The following is a 22186-nucleotide window of genomic DNA, read 5'->3' as shown; positions in this document are numbered from 1 at the left end:
TTTTGCCCTGGAGAGTAATGTACTCAGTTGGAAACGTTGTTCCAAATTCCCACCAAAAAGGCCTCTGATGCCACACTGACACACACACACACACACACACACACACACACACACACACATACACACATACACTTTCACTCAAAACTGACCAGTTTGGTGCTCTCCAGCACCAGAGAGGGCCTTGCCCTTTGCACCCACCCCTTCTTTGGCCTATCAACCCCCGAAACCTTTCAAGGTCATATGCGACATGAACCCGCACCCTCTTTGGCCATAAAGTGACTCATTTTCTACCTGGGTTCACACCGAAAGCTCTATTATGGTGCCAGTCACACTTTACCACAATCAGACCTTAAGTGTAGAAACTTCCATCTCTTACTGCCTACCACAGAGCCTGATGTCCATTCATTCATCAAGCCCCTACAGAGTACCTACTATGTGCGAGGCAGAAAGGACACAGTGATAAAGGACACTCCTGCCTTCAAAGAGGTCCCACCAGGCTGGATGGGGGACAGACACCCAAGGACCTGGTTCTGACGTGGCATGCTGAGGGTGGGAAAGCCGAGGGAACAGGGGACGTGGAGCACATTCTGTGATGAGAGTCCCCAGGAGGAGGCATTCGAGCTTGGTAGGATTCCACCAGGCAAGAAAGCGTGGGGGTGGCAGGAGCACTCCAAATAGAAGCCCCAGCATGTGCCAAGGCCAAGAGGTGCACAGCTCATGACCAGGGACACTGGTTGGAGCCCAAAGTGATGGGGAAAGAGGAGCCTGGGGCAGAGGATGAGGCAGTGGTCAGCTGATCTTAGGCAGTTAGTGAACGAGTGATTGAGTGAATGAATGACACCCTTGATCATGAAGCCACTAATCTGGTGCTGGTCCCTAGACCTATTCCCTGGTCCCTAACAAGGACTCAACTTGGCTTCAGGGATATGTGTAGGGCTAGGATAGATCTCAGAATGAACCAGATGGTTTAGACATGGGACAAGCCCCCATCCCAGGAGCCATGTGAGAAGAGGCTACGAGTGGCAAGACTGGCAATTAGACACTCAGACCTGGGTTCTAGTCCTGGCTCTGCAACCTCCCAGCTGTGTGAGCTTGGGCAGGTGACTTGAGTTCTCTGAACCTGCTTCATCTTTTGATCCTATGAAGATGGCTATGGGGACTGACTAAGGAAGCTTGTCTGACAGTGCCTGGTGCAGGGTAGAGGAGGTGTGTGGAATCTTAAACTCTTGTTCGAGCTCAAGTTCCAAGCCGATGTGACCATTAGTTCAGAGCTTGGCAGCGGTACCATAAGGTGGAATTGGAAACTTTGGATCTTTGAACATTCCAGGCAGAGCTGGCTTCAAGGGCGTGTGATGGGGTCCTATGCTCAGAAGGCCCCATGCTTGGGGCTTCAAGTTCTGCAGTTGCCACCCTGAAGTTCTTAATCATTTCTCTTTGAATTTGTTTTCACGAGTAACATCTGATGGAACAATGGAGCACTCCCCAGGGGCGTGGAGCCTCAGCCCTTATGTGTTACTGCCTCCTGCTGCCTCCCTGGGATGGTTTCTTAGCTGCTCGCTCCCCAAACGCCAACACCCCAGAACCCATGACATCGTCTACCCTCTGTCTGGGAGGAAATGGGTTCAGTCAGCCAGGAAGACACACCTCCCACTGTGAGTCACCCTCCACCCTCTGCAGGGGCCTCGGGGTAGGTGCAGAAAGGGTGAGTGCAGTGCACACCCGATGGTGTCTCAGGGCAGAGTGAGAAGACAGTGTCTGGCACTAGGTGGGTGACTCAGCACGGGCATCTTGCCCACCCCTCATCTAGGTACCAATTGTATCATGGCACAGAGGTTAGAGGAGGTTGGAGGTTGAAATTGGGGGGTCGCCTGTCTGCCATGGGTGGGTTGGTGGGCTGTGAGAAGGGGAGGTCGACTTCCCCGACTCCACCCATGGCCTTGCATTTTTCCCTTGCATCAGGCCCTACAAATCATGCATCCGACCCTCGTTAGAATCTATGTTTCCATTTTCCCATCCTCAGCTCAGAGTCCACGGTCCTCGTGTGATGTGGCCAAATGGCTCTGAACATCTGGTGAGCATGGTGAGATGAGGGGGGAGAGGCAATCACATCATTCGGTGCTGGGGTAGACAGCTGGTGAGGGGCGTCTAAGGGACAGAGAGCCAGCGCCTCCCAAGCTTTAATGTAAATGGCAATCGACTGGGATGTTGTGAAAGTGCAGATTCTGATTCCGGAGGTCTGGGCAGGGCCTGAGATTCTGCATTTCCAACATGCTCTTGCTTCATGGACCACAGTTTGAGTAGTGAATTTCTACAAGGCTTAACCTAGGAGCAGTGTGGCCTCCAGACTCATGCGCGGTAAGCCCCTGTAGGAGCTCTTACAACAGGCAGAAGGAACGAATGCTTGGAACTGAGCCAGGATCCCACACTATGACGACCTACCTGGGACTCTGTGTCCCTGGACTCCAGCTGATAATGTGGGAATGCTTAGTCAATGTGGTCATCAGAAAAGTAACTAAAAACTCGCCCATAAATAACCTCACTCAATCCTCACAACCTGGCCAGGCAAGTATAAAAAGGCTGTTGTATAGATGAAGGAATGTAGGCACAGAGGATGGGGGGATGTACTCCAGGTTGCAACTGTCAAGTGGCAGAGGTAGGATCTGAACTCAGATCTAACTAAAGCTCTTCCCACTCTGCCAGCATCACTAAATTTAAGTTTCGAGGCTGGCATAGCTGTGATTGGAAGCTGCTCCCCCTGCCCGTCATGTGCCCCCTGGTCCTGCAGGAGCCTGGAGTGTGAGGTGTTGGGCCTGTGCCCTGTGTCCCCTGGCCAGCCTCCTCTGCACCCCTAGCCAGCAGTCACCTCTGCCTTCAGCCGCTCGATATTGATCTCCCCATCCTCGATCTGCTGCCGTAGCTGCTTGGCCACTGTCTTCTCGCCTCCACGATCTGCAGCAGGTGCAGGTACTCCTGCATCAGCGCTTCATGCTCCCTGGCCAGGGTCTGGTAGCTGTGGACAATCAGACGTGGTAAGACACTGTCTTCTTGTCCCCCAGAGATCCAAGCAAAAGTGGGGCTCCCCCACTGACTGCAATTAGAAGCTCCTGACTCCCAGACATGGTGCACAGGGCCTTGACCTGGCTGCTGTGCTGTTATTGACTGCTCTGGCCCCTTCTCCAACTCCTGTCTCACACTCTGAACTCTGGTCCTCTAACTGAGCCTGTTCTCTCCCCTCCCCATCCAATCCACCCCCAGGCCTTTGTACAGGCTCACTCTCTTGTTAAGGGTAATGCATTTGGTAACTTTAAGTTAAAGTCAACTCTCAAATGGAAGAACAAAGCCCAGATGACAGCACATCTGTTTACAACACGGTTCACTGAGTATTTTAAGCCCACTGTTGAGACCTACTACTCAGAGAAAGAGATGCCTTTCAAAATATGACTGCTCACTGGCAAGTGCTGTGATTCCCATGGAGAGACTGATGCTGGTGTGTGCCCCCCTCCACACACACACAGAAGTTAGGAAAAGTCTTATGACTCACATAATAGAGGTCTCCGAGGAGAGCAGGGCCAGAATCTCAAGCAGCTCTGAAATGGCTTGAGGGAGCAAGGAAAGGAGTCTGGCCTGGGTTTTTATTGTGGTTTGGTGTTTTAAACAAAAAATCTTCAATGAAATTTGTCAAAGATGGTAACGCATATTTTATTCAGAACCACTGTGATACGCAGAGACCCCTGTGATGTGATTCACAGCGGGGGAGAAATGAGGTTGGGCTCGACTCTAAATGAAGCATGGGCAAGTGGGTTTTCACAGCCAGGCAGCATGGTGGGGGTCAGGGGATGGAAAATTACTAAGAGAAACTCAAGTGTTGGGGTTTCTGGCTAACCTGACCTAATAGGATTCTTACCAGAGACAGGCCAGCGTGATCAGACACCACCTGAGGGATGGTGGAGGAGGAGGAGGAGCCTGAGCAGATCTCAAGTGTGATCAGACATTCGTGAGTGGGTTCTGGTTAAACTGACTTTGCAAGGTTGTTGCTAAAACTGGATTTTACAAGGAAGTGCACAGACAGGCATACAAGAAGGTTCAGGGGCCTGACTAAAGTTTGGTCAAAGCGAAAAATCTTTGCCAGGGCTGAGACCAGGGCAAGACTTCTGCACACAGACAGGGATTGTGTGGTTGGATCCAAAGCCAATGTCAGAGAACAGAGCCTCCGGACTTGTTCCTCAGCTTGTCCAGGTGTGGACACGAGAGGAAGAGGGAGAGGAGAGGAGTAAGTTGTCAGCACACATCAAAAAGTGCAGAGTCTGACCGCTCATTGCAAGGACAAACATGCGTACAAAAATATGCATTCACAATGGCTTGTTTTTATAGAAAGAAACACCAACAGGAAGCTCAAGAATGATCAGAACTGTGCACTGGGGGTGGCTGGAGGGGACCCAGAAGTGTTGGCAGTGACTCTTCTGAGGTTAGACTTTTCTATCTTACAGATTTATCTAATATAAATAGAGAAATTTACACATACCATGTTTTCCCATTTCATAGCTTTTCTTTAATTTAAACTTCTGTACATAGGAAATCATTCTAAGATTTAATTCCTTTAGCACACTAACGGTTACAAAAGAGTAACCATACGAAATGACATTTTCATATCTCTCGCTAAGTAAAAGGACAAGCTGCATCCTAGTTTGTCCTCCACTGCGTCTCACACAGGCAGGATTTTCAGGAGTCAGTGGCACATTATAATGCAAGAGGGGTTTGGGATTATCTCCTTAAACATAGTGGGATTAGTTTGATTAATTTTCTTCACATCAATTAAAATAGAAATTCCATTGTTTTAGCTTTTTAAATCTCAATGTTCTCTAGGGACAAGCACATGCAAACACTGATGTAAAAATGAAAATGCACCTGAAAACTTCAACACATTCATTTCACATCTTGAGATTCTCTTGCCTAAAAACAAAAACTCTATTTAGTTCTACAATTTTCTTGCCTTACTGACATTATATCTCTCCATCAATTCACATTTTTAATCCCAAGAAACTCAAAATGTTATTTCTCATACAGGAAATAAAATTACAAAGAGCTAAGGGAAACCAGAAATATAGGGCTGCACTGCTCAATCGATACAGGAATCCAAAGCAAAGAAACACAAATATTGGGATCAGCACAGATAAGCTGCCTGCTTCCCACAGGACAGAAGGAAAGCCACATGCAGAAAGTTAAACACATTCTAAACACTCCTGGTAGAGACAGAAGCCCTGGAGTGGGTCAGTCCCTGGTGCAGAAGGGTGGCGATACCTGAACAGCCACAGGAATGGACTCTGGGAGCTCATACACCCTCCCCTGCCTGGGAAGGAAAAGAAGGGCTCCCTCTCTCAGCTTCCACTCTCACAAGTGAGGAGACTCTCGACAGGATGCAGTTTAATGTTGTAACTCAAATGAACCCTAAATTCATAAACTCTAATCCAGACACAGAACTCCTGACATTCACAGACTTTCTCAATGTGAACAAATTACACTCTGCGGGGCCCCTACACTGTGGGTGCAAAACTCCACCCTACGTGTAGACACAGGCTCAAGGGAAGCAAAGGGACAACCTCAGGAAGGGCAGCAACTCCCTCCCCCTGTGCAGGTGCCTTCCCAGCTTTCCAGGGCTCTGTAGCTTCTCTCAGCAGAAAGCCTCCTTCTGCAGTGAGTATGAGCAGGGAGGACACCCAGGAAGAACGTGTGGGCCTCAAGTACTTCTCTGTGCAGGCTCAAGGGGGGCTTATCTTAGAGACCCTGACCCCAGGCCTCTGCTCCCAGTCACGTTGCTTTGGACCACAGTGACCTTGTAAATGGCAAACCCAGTGTTTGAAGAATCCAGCAAATTCACACAAACCTACACTTTAATGGAAAGGAGAGAAGAAAGTTGTAAAGCATTTTTCTAGTTCAACAAGAAAAGCCACATGTATTTATTACTTTCAGAAAATAATGTTAATTAACTATTTCCGTGGAAACACATTGTTTTATAAACAATTAATCATATTACAACTTGCTGTGCAATTGTAAGCCCTGGAATTCCATTTGAAAATACTGCAACACAAGGAAAAGAACAGAACTAACAATATGACTACACATGCTCAGGGGAGGCAGAAAGGGAAACAAGAATTTTTAACACATACAATGTAATACTAGAATCTTTTTTTTTCTGAAATTTACCTATTTCTTGCGTCTTTGGAAATATTTTATACTGCTTTTCAAGCCCACTGATTACATAAACTTTAACTTTTGAAAACCTGAGGCTCCACTAAGTGAGTAAATCTTTTCAAGGTGACAAACCCAGGGAGGGGCAGTGCAAACAGGCCAGAACACCCAAGAAAGTTGGCACAGAGGAACCTCCACTCCAAGGTCTTCCCATAGGATGTCTGTGCCAGGAGAGAGCCTGGGAGGGGCACAGGGAGTTCATACGACAGATTCCAGGTGGCCATTCTCTGCTCTCCTCTCGTTGAAAAGAGCCACAGACAAACTATAAATCTCACAGTCAACTCAGCCAAAACCAAACTCCCACAGCTCCCCATCAAGCAGGACCACCCCAAGTCTCCCCAGCTAAGTTTCTTGACTCAGGCCATAAACTCAGCACCGACTTCAAGTCCTCCCTCCCCAGCCCCACCCCTCACCACTTCCCATCTGTACACAGTCCTACTGTCTCGATCTCCAAACACACCCAGAATTCAACCTCCTCTCCCCACCCTGACCTACATCTCCAAGGCCTCTTGCCTGGCTTATTGCAACAGCACCCTAACTGGTCTCCTTGCCTCTGCCCCGGCCCCTCTGTGGTATGTTCTCAACAGAGCAGCCAGATCAAGTCTACTAAACCTGTGTCCAGCCATGTTACTCCTGCTCTCAAAACCTTCCAAAGGGTCACCATCTCATTCAGAATAAATCAATGCCCGAGTCCTCGTTATGAACAACAAGGGCTGACGATTGGGCCAAAATCACAACTCTGCTTTTAGCTCCTGCTGCCGTCACCGGCTGTGCCCTGGCCACACTGGCCTCCTTGCTGCTCCCAGAGCAGGCCACTTGCTCTTCCTCCTGCACTGCTTTTGGAGCTTGTTCAAAATCTACCTCTGCGGTGAGACCTTTCCTGGCTCTCCTGGCTACAACTCCACCCCCCCTCCAGCCTGGCACACATCACTCTCCCACATGAGCCACACCATTGGTGTCACATCTAGAACGTCACCCAGGGCATGCTTTTTGTGTTTTGCTCACTTCTCTGGCACCAGGGTCTAGGACAATGCATGAACCAAACCTTGCGCTCAATAAGAAATGTAGTTTAATGAATGGATAACTATAAAAACTACCAGGAACTGCCTAACCCTTGGGCAAGGGAGGCGGAATCTGTAAGAACACCAGGGGACAGGAGAGGCTGATCCATTCATCAGCCCTAAAAGGACGCACAGCATCATGTTAGAAAGAAAACTCCCCACCCCATCCTACAAATACCGTACATGTTCTTATCAGCATCAACAGAGGCCTTCAAACACAAACACCTTTTCTACTTTGAAATAGCCTTCCGTGTCTCATTACCACTCATCGCATGTCTTTTCCTGACTTTACCATGATGACTTTCATATCTAAGGTAATATGACTGATATTAAGCTGTGTTTTCTACCTTAACCAAGTCTTTCCTGGGAATGGTCGTAGGTATGTAAGCGGTAATAACCTGAGAACAGATGGAGAAGTAAATAATTCTATTCCTTCCCCCACCATGTGCCCCCAGCAAACAGTGCATCACTGTCTGATTCTTTATCTTTTTTAAACAAACGTCACCAGAAATACATCTGCTGAACATGCTCCTTTGGAAGTCAGCCACCTCACGTTTAAGTGGCCAGATGCCACAAACCATTGAAATATTGCCTACTAGTCTACTGTACCGTTCCCAAACTGAGATTTCAGTAAACTTACGTTGCAGCTGCCAGGAAAGGAAAAAGGAATTAAAAACAATGCCATCCTACTGCCTGGTCAGCCTGCTTCGAGGTTCAGCCTGAGGCAGGCGGCACTCTGTGCTCAGGCCCTCTGGGCCATTCCAGCAGGTGAGTCAGCACCGGGCACTGTGTGGCCTTGGTCTGTGCCACCATCTCTGCTCTGAGTGCCTCGGGCCACTACGGCCTCCCCATGGCCACTAGCACCCACCTTATGGCCTCCACCACCCTCTCAGTCCCACCCCATGACCACCGTGCTCTCCATTGATTTGGGCTGAGGCCTACAATGTCGGGAAACAGGGTATTCTGGAAACGCTCTTCCTTAGGTAACTATCTTCTGGCATTTGCTGTGACTTTTCTGCTCTTTTGATGGCAGTGAGCCTGCCTTGATCTCTGTGATCAGGAATGTGGCTGAGCAAAAGCCGCTTGTACCTCCGGGATGGACGCACCTCCCAGACGCTCTGTTGCTAGACGGGTCCTGGCAGTGCAGGGAAAGGTGGCTCTGCACTGGAGGTGAGTCCTGGAGAGGCATCTGACAGTGGACTCTGCATTTGACAGCATCCTGGGTGGTGGAGGGCGTGGCCCACTCCTCACCCGGGGGCTTACCCTGGGGACTCTGGGAAGGGGCTCCTCTCTTCACTTCTTCCTTGGGCTCCGACAGCATGGTGAGGAGTTTGCCTGTCCCCTGGCTTGGCTCCCTTCATGAGGGCTTCTGGAATTCAGCCAGTTCAGTGAGTCCTTTCCTGCGGACTCCGCACTGGAGGTCCCAAAACAGTGCACTGAACACATTTTACTTTGAAAATCTCCTGGCAGATCCTTTTGTTTTGCATTGCAGATTCTTGTTGTATTTTGAAAGAGCTGAATGCCACTTGTCTGTAGAATTATTTCTACAGGTTTACAGTGGTTTGTTCTAAGTCGGGAGTTGTTACAATCTATCCAAAGAACTAGTAATGTGAGCTTGTTTCAGAGGTCAGCCACCCTGCTTTCTTGACAGTTCCTTCAGAGCCTGTGTCCCATAAGTTTTGTTACTGTTTTTGATAATGAGGCAAAGCACTGCAGTGAAGGTTGCTCTTGGCATGTGTCATTGTTTAACGTGGTCTGGGGGCAAAGGAGGTGGGGGTCCTTTGGTAACTAGTCACAAAGCCTTGAGAAAGGTTAGAAGGTCAGGTTGCTTGGAACTCCCTGAGGACATAGTATCCACCTGGCCTGGTCCACAGCGGACTCAGGGGGGCTAGATGACCTCAGGTGGAGCAGAAAGCCCTTGAGAGAGACCCCCCAAACCCCCATGTGCAGAGTTTGGTCTAAATAGAGAATTTACCTTAATGAGGAGAAGAGATGATGAAGTGTCTTGGTCAGTACCTTGCAGGGGCTTGTTGCTTTGTACAGGGAACAGCTTTCCTCCTGGTAGGGGGAGGACAGGAGGAACATGCAACCACAACCCTTGGGGCTGACCTTCTCCTGGCTGCAGTCCTGCATACCTCAGCTACTTGAGCAGAGCTGGGGCCAGACGCCCCGCTGAGTGCCTGGGAGGCTCTGCTGTCCGACACCTGGCCTGGCTTTGAAATAGGGGGACCAACCCTCGCCGTTTTAGCACTGCGTCCCATGGACAGCAGGAGGGTTGGGTAACCATGAGCTTCTAGGAACTATTTCTGAGGCTTCCTGAAGCCTTTCCTGTTGTCTTGATGCCATCCTGTGCTATCTGCCCGAGTGTCTGTGTCCCTACAGGGCACTTACCACAGCCTGGGAGGAGGTATTCACCTTTCTTCCTCCTCTGCCTTAGATGGTCAGTTTCTTAAGGTAGACAGTGGGTCTTTCATCTTTCTATTCCAGTAATAACTTGCAAGCAGAAGGTGCTTCTTAAATCTTTACTAAAGGTTTAAATGGGTAAATTGGCTACAGGTGTCGGTGTTCCCAAAAACACTTGTTTTGTTTCTATACTTGATTATTTTAGGGGTAGACATTTAATCCTTTCTTTCTAGTTACTTTTTCATTTATCCTTGCAGGCTCCACATAAAGGGCTCAATGTCTGGTTCAGTGGTTAAAAGCTGTTCACAGGGATGACTGGACCCCACTAAGCATTCTTTCGTCTGTAGTGAACGTTTCACCAAAAAAAGCTCTTGGAAAGGCTGGATGGTCAGTATTACATGCTCAAGCCATGGCCGTGCCCTCCATCTTCCACCTGATTGAGAAGGGGGGGCTGAAGTCCGTGGCTGCCCCAGGAGAAAGGACACCAGGGAGGCCACCGGGGACCTAAGGAACATGCGAGTGAAGCAGATGGGAAAGGAGCTGCAGGTTCATCATTGTCCTTGAGGGAAAACCTGAGGGCCTAGCAGGGCTCCCGCAAGTTGAAGCGAGCCACTGTGCAGGGTGAACCTGCACCCAGGGCTGCCCAGGAAGCCGCCAGTCAGGGGCAGGTGCAGAGTCTCTGGAAGGAACTGCAGGAGACAGTGTGGCCTCCACAACATCAGGCAGCCAGGGAGATGCAAACATGTCTGCTATGGATGCTGACAATGAGACCCCCCTCTTCCCTGCCAGGGTCTCTTAGGTAAGAGTGGCATTTCCGTGGGTGACTTTATCCCTCAGGATCTGGGGTGTGCAGATTTATTGGCTGGCAACTTTCTCACACTTTCTTCTCAGAGCACACTCGAGAAAGGCCATCTGTCACCCACGAGGCTGTTGACCGAAAGAGGTTGAAGAGAGATGTGGAACCCAGCTGCAGAGGGACCAGCCTTGTGCCTGACTAGGGCTTGGCCCAGAACCCCCAAGTTCATCATTCACAATGATGCCTCAGAAAGCCTCCCAGAGCCCCTCCACCCTCCAACAGATGTCACCTTAAAGCCAGACACAGAAGCTGTGCAGAGCAAGCACAGCAACACCGGCCCCACGTCTCTCAGAAAGGTCATCCTGTCAGCACTGGGGGCCCAAGAACTCCTCAACTCGCTGCACTCCTACTGCTTCTGCTCCCGGGGGAACAGGAGCATGTGTGCCACCTGTGGGAGCAGGTGGAGAAGAATGGCGAGCTGAAGAGGGGCAGCTGCCGACAGCCAGGTGCACACGCTGCAGGAGGAGCTGGACGAGCTGAAGGGAGGGGGCTCCCTGCCTTAGCAGCCTGCTGCCCCCCGCCGAGGTCAGTGCCTGTGCTCGGGGCTCCCCCACTGCCTGCTCATCATGAGGGGTTTCCTGCTATGCAGCAGACTGCCCCTGAGCACTTCTGTGTGCAGCATGCCTGCTGCTGTCTTGGGAGAAGGCTCTGCTGGTAGCTGCCCCTTGCAGACAGGGAGCCCAGGCTGCAGAGCTCACCCTGCCAGTTCTAGGGTGCTCGAGAGGCAGCGGTAGTTGTCAAGGTTTAGCCGCTGGGAAAGGAGGCATTGCAGGTCTGCTGGGAAAGCCAGACCTACACAATGAACGGTGCCTGGATCCTTGTTTTTCCACTTGAACAGGAGAAAATCAGCTTCTGTTGCATCCCTGACACAAATGTAAATTCCAATGAGTTAGGATCTAAATGTGAAATAAAATCGACATAGTAACTATTAGAAAAGTTATAGGAGACTCTTAAAGTCATGGGGAGGTTCTTTCCATTTGTGTTTTAATGAATATCCATGAACTGAAGTCATTTTGAACATTTTAATAATTTCTTTAAAATTTTAAACATCTTTTTGAGTAGAATACATTCTCTTTTGTAAAAATTAAAACACTAGAGAAATACATAAGCTAAGAAGTGGTAAAAACTCCTATTTCTCACCTACCTCCCAACTTTTATTCCTTGTTGGTAGTAAAATTTGGTGTGTAATCTCCTCAACTCTTCCCTGTGCTTTACATGCATATTTCTCCACCTGTGCGAATAGGTTGGATATATTTTTGGTGTGTTTATTGGCTATGTTTCTGATTTTCCCGCTCTCTTACAGTTTAGTTGTTGTAAACATTGGTTTCTCGATATTCCTTATGTATTGAGGGTACCATCTTTTGCCTGTTATACATCCATGGAAAACATTTCCCTACTACATAGTTCATTTAATCTGGATCAGTGCTGGTCTTCCCAGATGTCAGTAACACTTCAGGAGGGAAACGGCTCTATGTGACTGGCTGTTCAGGATCTCCGGGACCCCCAGGGCAACAACCATTAGGACAACACAAAACAAGAAACAAAACCCATCCTGCGTGTTTCCAGATGCATTCTGGTGGAAGGACAGCTCCAGTTGAGGACCGCTGATGTCTTGATCAGAGTTATCCACTATGTTCTCCTATCACGTTAAAGCAGTTTCGGTAGTTTCTTGTACCTGATGGTACAGTTTGGTGCCTTTGTCTGTTCCTTTTGGTCAGACTGCGCAAGGTTTCTCACTGTTACAGGTCTTGCCAGAGAGCCAGCCCTTAACTCCATTGCTTAGGTCTGCATTGTTTTTCCAACCTCGTGAATCCTCACTTCATTCTGCTGTTGTTGGTTTTATTGTGGTGTTATTCTGGCTCCTGGAGGGAAGTGCTCAGCTTCTTCGTGTAGAGTTGATATTCCCTGATACCTGCAGTGGAAGCTGTGTCTTTTCTGTCCCTTAGTCTCCACGCCATGGATTTGCCTCATGCTGCTCTCAGTGCTGCTCATTTCTAAAGAGTTTGTCCTGTCTGTCTGGATCCCCTCTGTAACCTGAGAGATTTAGAAGAGTGTGGACAGATTTTCAAGTGGATAGGTTGGGGGAGAGGAGCCAATATTTTGTGATTATTTTTTATTTTTATTGCTTTAAGGTCCCGTAATATGGTTACTTATAGATTTCTGCTTTTTGGACTCTTTAGAGATTTCACTGTGGCTTAGCACACAGTCCATTGTGGTGACTGTTTCATTGTGGTTTGAGAAGAATGTTTCCTCTCCACTAGTTTCTTATGTTGTTGTCCCTCAGGCTGAGGCTGGATCTAGCTTTTTTGTGTTTGTCAACAGATCTGTTCCTAACTTATTGTATCACTTAAGGGGAAGAGGAAAGTGACTGAATTGACTTAGTATAAGGAAATAGGAGGCTATCAGATAATGGACTATCTCATACACAAGATTTTTTACCCAAACCTCAAGGTAAACACTAAACAAATAATCAAAGCAAAACCACATATGATAAACAAAGAGAAAACTAGAAGAATCATAAGACAGAACAACCAAACTGAATTGGCAGTCCAAAACAAATGGGACAAGAAACAAAGGAAATGCAAAAGAACCAGAAAATAAGTGACAAAACAGCAACATTAAGCCCTCATATATCAATAATTACCCTAAATGTAAATGGATTGAACTCTCCAATCAAAAGATACAGAGTGGCAGGATGGATTAAAAAGAAAGACCTAACAATATGCTGCCTTCAGGAAACACATCTTAGCACTAAAGACAAGCACAGGCTCAGAGTCAAAGGAGGGAAGACAATACTCCAAGCTAATGGCAAACAAAAGAAAGCAGGTGTTGCCATACTCATATCAGACAAAGGAGACTTCAAGATAAAACAGGTTAAGAAAGACAAAGAAGGGAAATATATAATGATAAAAGGGACACTCCATCAAGAAGACATATCACTTATAAATATATAGGCACCCAACATAGAAGCACCAATGTACATAAAGCAACTATTAACAAACCTAAAAGGAGAAATCAACAACAACACAATAATAGTAGGGGATCTTAACACCCCACTTACAGCAATGGATAGATCATCCAGACAAAAAGTTAATAAAGAAATATTAGACTTAAATGAAAAACTGGACGAGATGGACCTAGTAGACATATACAGAGCACTCCATCCAAAAACAGCTGACTACACATTCTTCTCAAGTGCGCATGGAACATTCTCTAGGATAGACCATATGTTGGGAAACAAAGCAAGCCTCAATAAATTTAAGAAGATTGAAATCATAACAAGCATCTTTTCAGACCATAAGGCTATGAAAATGGAAATGAACAATGAAAAAAAAACTGGGAAAGTGACAAAAATGTGGAGATTAAACAACATGCTACTGAACAACCAATGGATCATTGATGAAATTAAAGGAGAAATCAAAAACTATCTGGAAACAAACGAAAATGATAACATGCCATATCAAACCATATGGGATGCAGCAAAAGCGGTCCTGAGAGGGAAACTCATAGCGATACAAGCTGCTATTTTTTTTAAGTAAACACTCTTTTCCTTTATCCCTGTCTTCTCCTCTGGTACTTTAATAATGCTTATCTATTTCTTTTCATGGTATCCCATAATTCACACTGCCTATCCCCATTCCTATGCAGTACCGTTTTTCTTTTTGTTTCTTTGACTGGATGATTTCAAACGACACATCTTCTAGTTCACTAATTATTTCTTGTACATGGTTGAATCTGATTTAGAACCTCTCTATTAAATTCTTCAGTTCAGTCGTTGTGTTCTTCAATTCTAGGATTTCTGTTTGTTTTTCCTTAATGATTTCTGTTTCTATAATGAACTTCTCACTTGTTCATGCACTGTTTCCTTATTTCATTTAGTAGTTTATCTATGTTTCCTTAGAGTTTTATGAATTTCTCAAAGAGGGTTGTTCTGAAGCCTTTGTGTCATAGTTCCTATATCTCCATTGCTTGGTCGGTCATTGGAGTTTTATTCTTTTTCTTTGGTGGTGTCATGAGTCTTTGATTATTCATGATCCTTGTGGCCTTCCATTGGTGTCTGCAAATTTGAGGAAGTAGGCAACTCTTCCAGTCTTTACAGAATGGCTTTAGCAAACCAAAGCCTTCACAGTCATCCCATCTAGGGGTCCTGGGTAGGCCATCTGGTGGTGTCCAGGGGCAAGCTTGCTGCTGGAGTCCTTGGACAGCCTGGTACTGGGGTGAGTGGAAAGCTTGGGTCTATGGTATTGTGTCTGGCCCTGGGCACAGCTGGGACCCTGAGATCATGAGTAGCCCCACTGGAGCCTGTTTTGGCAGGTCCTCTTTGAGAGCCTGCAGCCACAGGAGTCATCCAGGGCCATGAGAGTTCGCCAGTGCTGGGATGAGCTGAGAGCCTTGGTTCATGGGAGACTGCCAGGAGCCTGGCGCCACGAGAGACAGTTTGTGCTGTGGTAGGCCAGAAGTCTGGATTCCTGGGAGCCTGCTGGGATCCTGGGGCCACAGGAGCTGCCTGAGGCTGCAGAAGCCAGCAGGCACTGGATCAAGATGGAAGCCTGGGTTCATGGGAACCTGCCGGTGCCTGGTGCCATGGGAGCTGCCTGGGGCCGCCTGAGTCAGCAAGCACCTGGGTAAACTGGGGACCTGGTTTTGTGGGAGCCTGCAAGGAGCCTCGTTCCATAAGAGCTGTCTACAGCTGCTGGAACTGGCAGGTGGTGTGGTGATCCATGGGCCTGAGTTCCCAGCAGCCCCCTGGGAGCCTGGTGTAATGGAATCTACCTGGGTTGCTGGAGCCAGCAAGTGCTGGAGTGACCTGGGGTCTTAGGTTTGTGGGAGCCCACTGGGGTCTTGGGTTTGCCCTGTTACAGAAGCTGCCTGTGGCTGTGAATGCTGCCTGTGGCTGCCTGGCATACGCAGGACCTTGGGTGAGCCAGGGTCTGGATTCACCAGAGCCCACCAGGAGCCTGGTGCCAAGGACACCACTTGTGGTCACAAGAGCCACCTTGGGCTGTTTAAGATGACAGCCCCTAGGCTGAGATGGGGGCCTGGGTTCCCAGGAGCCTGGTGGGAACCTGGTGTCAAGGATGCTGCTTGAGGCCACCAGAGCTGGCATGCTCCAGGGTGAGCCAGGGGCCTGGATTTGCAGAAGCCTGCAGGGAGCCAGCTAGGTCCACAGGAGTCAGCCTGGCACTGGGGCAGGCTGGCTAAGGTCAGGCAGAGTGGAGAAGTCCCTTCTCATTGGGAGGTGTTTGATTACTGATTCAATCTGCTTATTTGTTACTGGTCTGTTCAAGATTTCTATTTCTTCATGATTCAGTTTTGTAGGTTGTTTCTAGGAATTTATCTATTTTTTCTAGGTTACCCCAATTTATGAGTGTACACTAGTTCAGAATAGTCTCTTCTGATCTTTTTCTTTCTGAAGCATCCGTTGTAATGCCTCCTTTTTCATTTGTGATTTAGTTTGAGTCATCTTTCTTTGTTTTCCTAGATATTTTATCTAAGGGTTTCTCAATTTTATTTTTTCCAAAACTCTGCTTTTACTTTTATTGATCTTCCATACTGTCTTTCAATTTTTTTCCACTTGCCTCTTGGTGACTTCCGTCCTTCTGCTAACTTTGGGTTTCATTTTTTCTTTTTTTAATGCTGTGTGCTGTAAGTCAGGTTCTTTCTTTGACATCTTTCTTCTCTTATAATGTACAAATTTATCACTATAAACTGTCCTCTTACTACTACTTTCTCTGCATCCTAGAAGTTTTGGTGTGTTTATTGTTTCTTTCTTTCTTTTTTTTTTTTTTTTTGCTGAGGAAGATTGGCTCTGTGCTCACATCTGCCAATCCTCTTTTATTTTATTTTATTTTTTTTTGCTGAGGAAGACTGGCCCTGGGCTAACATCCGTGCCCATCTTCCTCCACTTTATATGGGACGCCGCCACAGCATAGCTTGCCAAGCGGTGCGTCAGTGCACACCCGGGATCTGAGCCGGCGAACCACGGGCCGCCACAGTGGAGCACACACACTTAACCACTTGCGCCACCGGACCGGCCCCTATTGTTTCTTTTTGTAGGTTTTGAGCTATTTTCTAATTTCCCTTTTGATTTCTTCTTTAATCTATCTTTTTTTTGTGTGAGGAAGATCAGCCCTCAGCTAACATCCATGCCAATCCTCCTCTTTTTGCTGAGGAAGACCGGCCCAGAGCTATCATCCTTGCCCATCTTCCTCCACTTTATGTGAGATGCCACTACAACATGGCCTGACAAGCATGCATCGGTGCGTGACCAGGATCCTAACCCGGGCCACCAGCAGCGAAGCACACGCACTTAACCGCTACAGCACCTGTCAGCCCCCGATCTACTTTTAAGTTGAAGAGTTTTTGTTGAACTTCCACGTATTATGAATGTTCCAGTTTTCCTTCTGTTTTTGACTTCTGGTTTCATGCCATTGTGTTTAGAAAAGTTACCTGGTATTATTTCAGTCTTCTTAATCTTGTTAAGACTTGTTTTGTGACCTAACACGTGATCTGTTCTGGAAAATAGTCTGTGTGCCCATGAGAAGAGTGTGCATTGTGTTGTTGTCCAGTAAAATGTTCTGTGTGTGTCTGATAGCTCCATTTAGTACTTAATGTTTTCATGTCTGCTATTTCCTGTTTTCTGTCTGGATATTCTATCCATTGTTAAAAGTGGGTCTTTGATGTCTCCTACTATTTGCAACGTATATAAGTGAGAAGGCTCTTATTTTGAGAATATATAAAGATCTCTTAGAACTCAATTATAAAAGACAAGTCAATGAAATGGGGTAACCAACTGGAATAGACATGTCTCTATGAAATACATAGATGGCCAATAAGCACAAGATAGTTGCTCAGTATCATTAATTATTAGGAAAATGCAAATTCAAAGCACAATGTGATACTATTTCATGCTCAAAATGAAGGCTATATTCAACATAATGGAAAATAACACATGTTGGTAAAGATGTGGAGAAAGGGAAACCCACATACATTACTGGTGGGAAAGTAAAATGATGCAGCCACTGCAGAAAACAGCTTGGCATTTTCCAAAATCTTAAACCTAGAATTACCATTGACCTGGAGAGGCCCATGGTAGATATGTCCAAAAGAGCAAACTTGCCCATAGACATTCAAAGTAACAGTGTTCACAATGGTCCAAAAGTGGAACAAACCCAAATTACTATGCAGTTATGACTGTATAAACCAAATGTGGCCTATTCATAATATAGGATATTATAAGCCATAAAAAAGAATTAAGTACTGCTACATACTAGGCCATGGGTGAACCTTGAAACATGTGTGCTCACTGAAGCCATCCACAAAGGCAATAGATAACATGATGCCATTTGAATGAAATGTCCAGAATAGGGAAATCCATAGGGGGAGAAAACAGATGAGTTGTTTCCATGGGTTTGGGTTAGCAGAAAATAGAGTGTGAATGAGTATGGGTTTGTTTGGGGGTGTTGAAAATGTTCTGGAATTAGATAGTGGTGATAGCCACACGACATAATCATTGTGTTAAAAGCCACACAAATGTATACTTTGAAATGCTTAAAACGGTGTATTCTACGTTAAGCAGATTTTCCACATAAAAATTTTGAATTTTTTAAGTTAATCAGGGTATTGGTTAATTTTAAGTTGGTTAGTATATTTAATAAGTGTAATTAATGGAGTTATTAGGAGTATGGCAGGTTGTAGCCAAGAGAGTAAACATCCGACGAGGGCTATAGTAACAAATCCTATGATTATACAAGCAACAATCTAAAATCCAGTCCATTTCCATTGTCCCCAACTTGGAGAGACCAGCCATGAAAATAGGTCAGTGATCTCGGGGGCCTTTGGTATCTATTCAAAGATTTGGGTAATATTATGCAATATTTTAACCTCTTGGGCCATTTGGTGGAGGTAGGTTTGAACTTCTCTGTTGATGTGCACTCAGCAAGTGGTTCTAGGAAAGGCACCAACCCCTCCTTCCTTGGCCGGTATAGACAGTCTAGGGCCAGGCCATTTTCTAAAACCATTTAGGCGAGAGACTCATGAGACTGTTGTTCAAGGGCTAGGATATGTTCTTATGGAGTTGTTGTCCATGTTGTGTTAAGGTTGTTGATACCTCTTAGTTGCCTCAGTTTCCTTATTTTGTGTGGGTAGGGCCACCACTCCTGTGCCCAGTCCAGTCAGTCAATCCTAGTAGAACTGAACACCCAGTGCTATAGGACTGACATTGTTTCTATGGGTTGGTGGTAGCTAGTCAGGGCAGGAAACTCAAGGGACCTGCGACCTGAGGGAAGCAGGCTGAGAGAGAGACAATAATGCATTGCACAATATAGCCTGGAGAAAGCTGTTCACGGGATTGGGGAAGAGAGAAGCTCACTGGATGAGAGCCTTGTGATATCAGCCCACAGTAAAACCCAAAAGTGGATACTCCTGGTGTGAAATATTCCTTAGGTGTCTTGAGGTAAAACCAGTAATTTGCACCCATTCACTGGCTACCTGTGCTATATGATTTCAGAGGTTATGGTTAAAGCGTTTGTGGGCCAGGAGCTGTCTGGGCCTGGGCACAAAATCACCAAGGTGGCCTCAAAGGCTGCCCCAAAATGACCCCTAAAGGAGCAATTGGGGCAGAAAGTGGGGGGATAATTTTGAAGGAAGCCTGGGTCAAAGATGTTGTTGTTCGATGGAGTTGGCTACTAGTGAGTGTCTCCGCAGGGTAAGCCCTTCATCTGGGGTACAGTATGTGATTGGAGGCCAAGTGACAGACCCTGTGACTCCTGATTCCCAGTGCACGGGCAGCCCTCTCAGCCCACTGGACATAAATGGTGATGGTGTTTGTGAAGCCTCTTGATGGCTGTATGGAAGATATAGGGGACGTGTGGTGGGAGATGCCATGATAGTGTCGGGAGGAACTCTGTGTGAGATTACGGTGTTGAAGGGGAAGGATTGGAGGCAGGTGCAGTGGGTGTGTGACCAACAATGGTCAGTGAAAGGACAGCTGGGGTGTAACTGGGGAAATCAAGGACCAACAGAAGTCATGTGTTTAAAACAAGACACCAGGGCCTGCCCAGTGGCTTAGCGGTTAAGTGCATATGCTCCGCTACTGGGGGCCCGGGTTCAGACCCTGGGTGCGCACCGACTGGCACACCCAGTCCTTGCAAATTTCCCACATGCATTTTACATGCATTTTCTCTTCTGTTGATGGTTGATGAGTTCTAAGGAAATGGTGAAGGCACAGTGAGGAGGAATTGTGGGTTTCTGCACGACTGCCTCTAGGAGTGCCGCCCCCTCAACCTGAACAACCACCCGGCACTACTAGAAATGAAAGACATCCCATCACCATGGATTGGAAGACTCCTTATTGTGACGATGTCAACATTATCCAAAGAGATCAACAAATCCAGTGCAGTCCTTACCAAAATCCCAAGGACGTTTTGTGCTGAAATAGAAAAAAACCCATCCCAAAATTCTTATGGAATCTCAAGTAAGCCCAGATACCAAAAATAATCTTGAAAGAAGGTACTAAGTTGGAGGACTGATTCTTCCTGATTGAAAACTTACTACAAATCTACAGTATCAAAACTGCATTGTCATAGCATAAAGACAGACATATTGACCAATGGAAACAGAATTGAGAGCCCAGAAATTAACCCTCACCCATGTGATCAAATGATGTTTGACAAGGGTGCCAAGATTATTCAAAGAGGAAAAGCCCTTTCAACATGTTGTGCTGGAAAATGTGGATATCTACATGCAAAAGAATCAACTTGGACCCTTACCTAACACCATATACAAAGCTTAATTCCCAATAGATCAAAGACCTAAATGTAAGAGCTAAAACTATAATACTCTTAGAAGAAAACATAAGACAAAACTTTACAAGATAGGATTTGGTAATGATTTCGAGGATATGACCCCCAAGGAGCAGCCAATAAAATAAGAAAATACACATGCTGGACTTCATGGATATTAAAAAGTTTTGTATCTCAAAAGACATTATCAACAGTAAAAGCACAACTCACAGGATGGGCGACCATATTTGCAAACCATGTGTCTGACAAGGGCTTAATATCCAGAATAGATAGAGAACTCCTAAACTCAACAACAAAAATCAAACAACCCAAATCAAATTTGAACAAAGCACATGAGTAGACATTTGCTCAAAGAAGATCTGCAAATAACCAATAAGCATATGAAAAGATGCTCATCATCAGTAATCATTAGGGAAATGCAAATCAGAAACACAGTGAGAGACCACCTCACATTCATCGATCAAAAAAAAAAAAAAAGTTGGCATCCAAAAAAAAAAAAAAAAGAAGAAGAAGAAAAAGAATAGAACCAGTGTTGGTCAAGATGTGGAGAAGTTGGAACCCTTGTGCACTGTCTTGGGAAGATAAAATATATAGTTACTGTAGAAATCAGTATAGCAATTCCTAAAAAAAATTAAAAATATAATTATATAGGACCCAGCAATTTCAATTCTGGGTATATACGCCCCCAAAGAGTTGAAAGCATATTCTTCAAAACATATTTCAACAGCCATATTCATAGCATCAGTATTCATAATAGGTAAAACATAGAAGCCACCCAAGTATCATAACCGAGGAAGGGCTCACTGCCCAATGCACCCCTTAAGCCAACCATGAGATACCACTCTTGTAGAAGGGAAAAAGCTTTATTACGAGGTTGGCCAGCAGGGAGACAGGAGCCAAAGGTTAAATCCTTCTCCCCAATGGGCCGTTGAAAGGGCTTTTTAAGGGCAAAGGAGTGGGTGCGGGAGGTTGGGGGCAGTCCTACGCATTTTGCGCAAGTAGATTTTCATGTTCTGTCATACATCCCACGTTCAAAAGGCAGTGTCCTTAACATGATTGGCAGCTGAGTTCTTGGTCCCCTACGTCATCCTCCAGTCACTTGACTCAAACAGCAGTGATGGTTTAAGTCTTGCCAGCCGTCTTGTGGTCTCACTGGTTCAAACCAGTTGAAACTTGCCCAAGGAGGAAAAATGGAGTTTCTGAAAAAGAACTCATGGCCCAAAACTAGATCCTTAGTAAATATGTGGAACGTGGCTTAAGAAAGTAGTCTCCAGGGGACCGTTGATAAAAGTCTGGTTGGGGCCCCATTTTATTTTGGGCTTGGTTTTGGGCCCGGCTAGGCTATCTGTCCAGGGATGTATGGATATGCAAAATGTGGTATATACATAAAATGGCATATTATTCATCCTTAACAAAGGAAGGAAAGTCTAAGATATGGCACACCGTGGATGAACCATCAGGATATTACTCTAAATGAAATAAGCCAGTCACAAAAATACAACCTTGTGTGATTTCCCTTCTATGAGGTTGCTGAAATCGCTAGATTCAGAGAGACAGAAAGTAGAATGGTGTTTGCCAGGGGCTGGGAGGAGGAGAAATGGGGGGTTATTCATGAATGGGTATAGAGTTTCAGTTTTGTAGGATGAAAAGACTTCTAAAGATGGATCGTGGTGATGATTGCACAGCAATATTAATGTCTTCAATACACTTAAAACATACTTAATGTATCTATGGGGCCTGATGACTTGTCCTGGCTGAGCACACGCTTGTGCTGTTGCACATCTTACCCCTCACTGTGCAGTTGGGAAACTAGCCCA

General features: G+C 46.2%; 1 protein-coding gene and 1 long non-coding RNA gene across 13 annotated transcripts in view; both read left to right on the top strand.

Annotated features, from left to right (window-relative positions):
- The window catches only part of LOC131406901 (ral guanine nucleotide dissociation stimulator-like), a 116647-nt gene that overhangs the window by 72166 nt on the left and 22295 nt on the right, over positions 1-22186 (top strand). For 4 of the 12 annotated variants that reach the window (XR_009220376.1, XR_009220373.1, XR_009220367.1 and 1 more), the window contains exon 1: positions 10983-11091. The exons of 2 other annotated variants lie outside the window; for them this stretch is intronic. The gene's annotated coding sequence lies outside the window, so the exon portion shown is untranslated. Of the gene's footprint in view, positions 1-10982; positions 11092-22186 lie in introns of those variants that run through there. 6 more of the 12 variants (XR_009220372.1, XR_009220370.1, XR_009220371.1 and 3 more) reach the window with 2 other exon arrangements.
- The window catches only part of LOC131406910 (uncharacterized), a 140918-nt gene continuing 120340 nt past the window's right edge, over positions 1609-22186 (top strand). Inside the window, exon 1 of the long non-coding RNA XR_009220395.1 lies at positions 1609-1652. This is a non-coding gene — a long non-coding RNA (uncharacterized LOC131406910). The remainder of the gene's footprint in view (positions 1653-22186) is intronic.

This window comes from Diceros bicornis, chromosome 6 (assembly GCF_020826845.1).
Source record: "Diceros bicornis minor isolate mBicDic1 chromosome 6, mDicBic1.mat.cur, whole genome shotgun sequence".
Taxonomy (NCBI): domain Eukaryota; kingdom Metazoa; phylum Chordata; class Mammalia; order Perissodactyla; family Rhinocerotidae; genus Diceros; species Diceros bicornis.
Note: the sequence above shows the minus strand (reverse complement) of the source record. Positions and strands in the feature narration are given on the sequence as shown.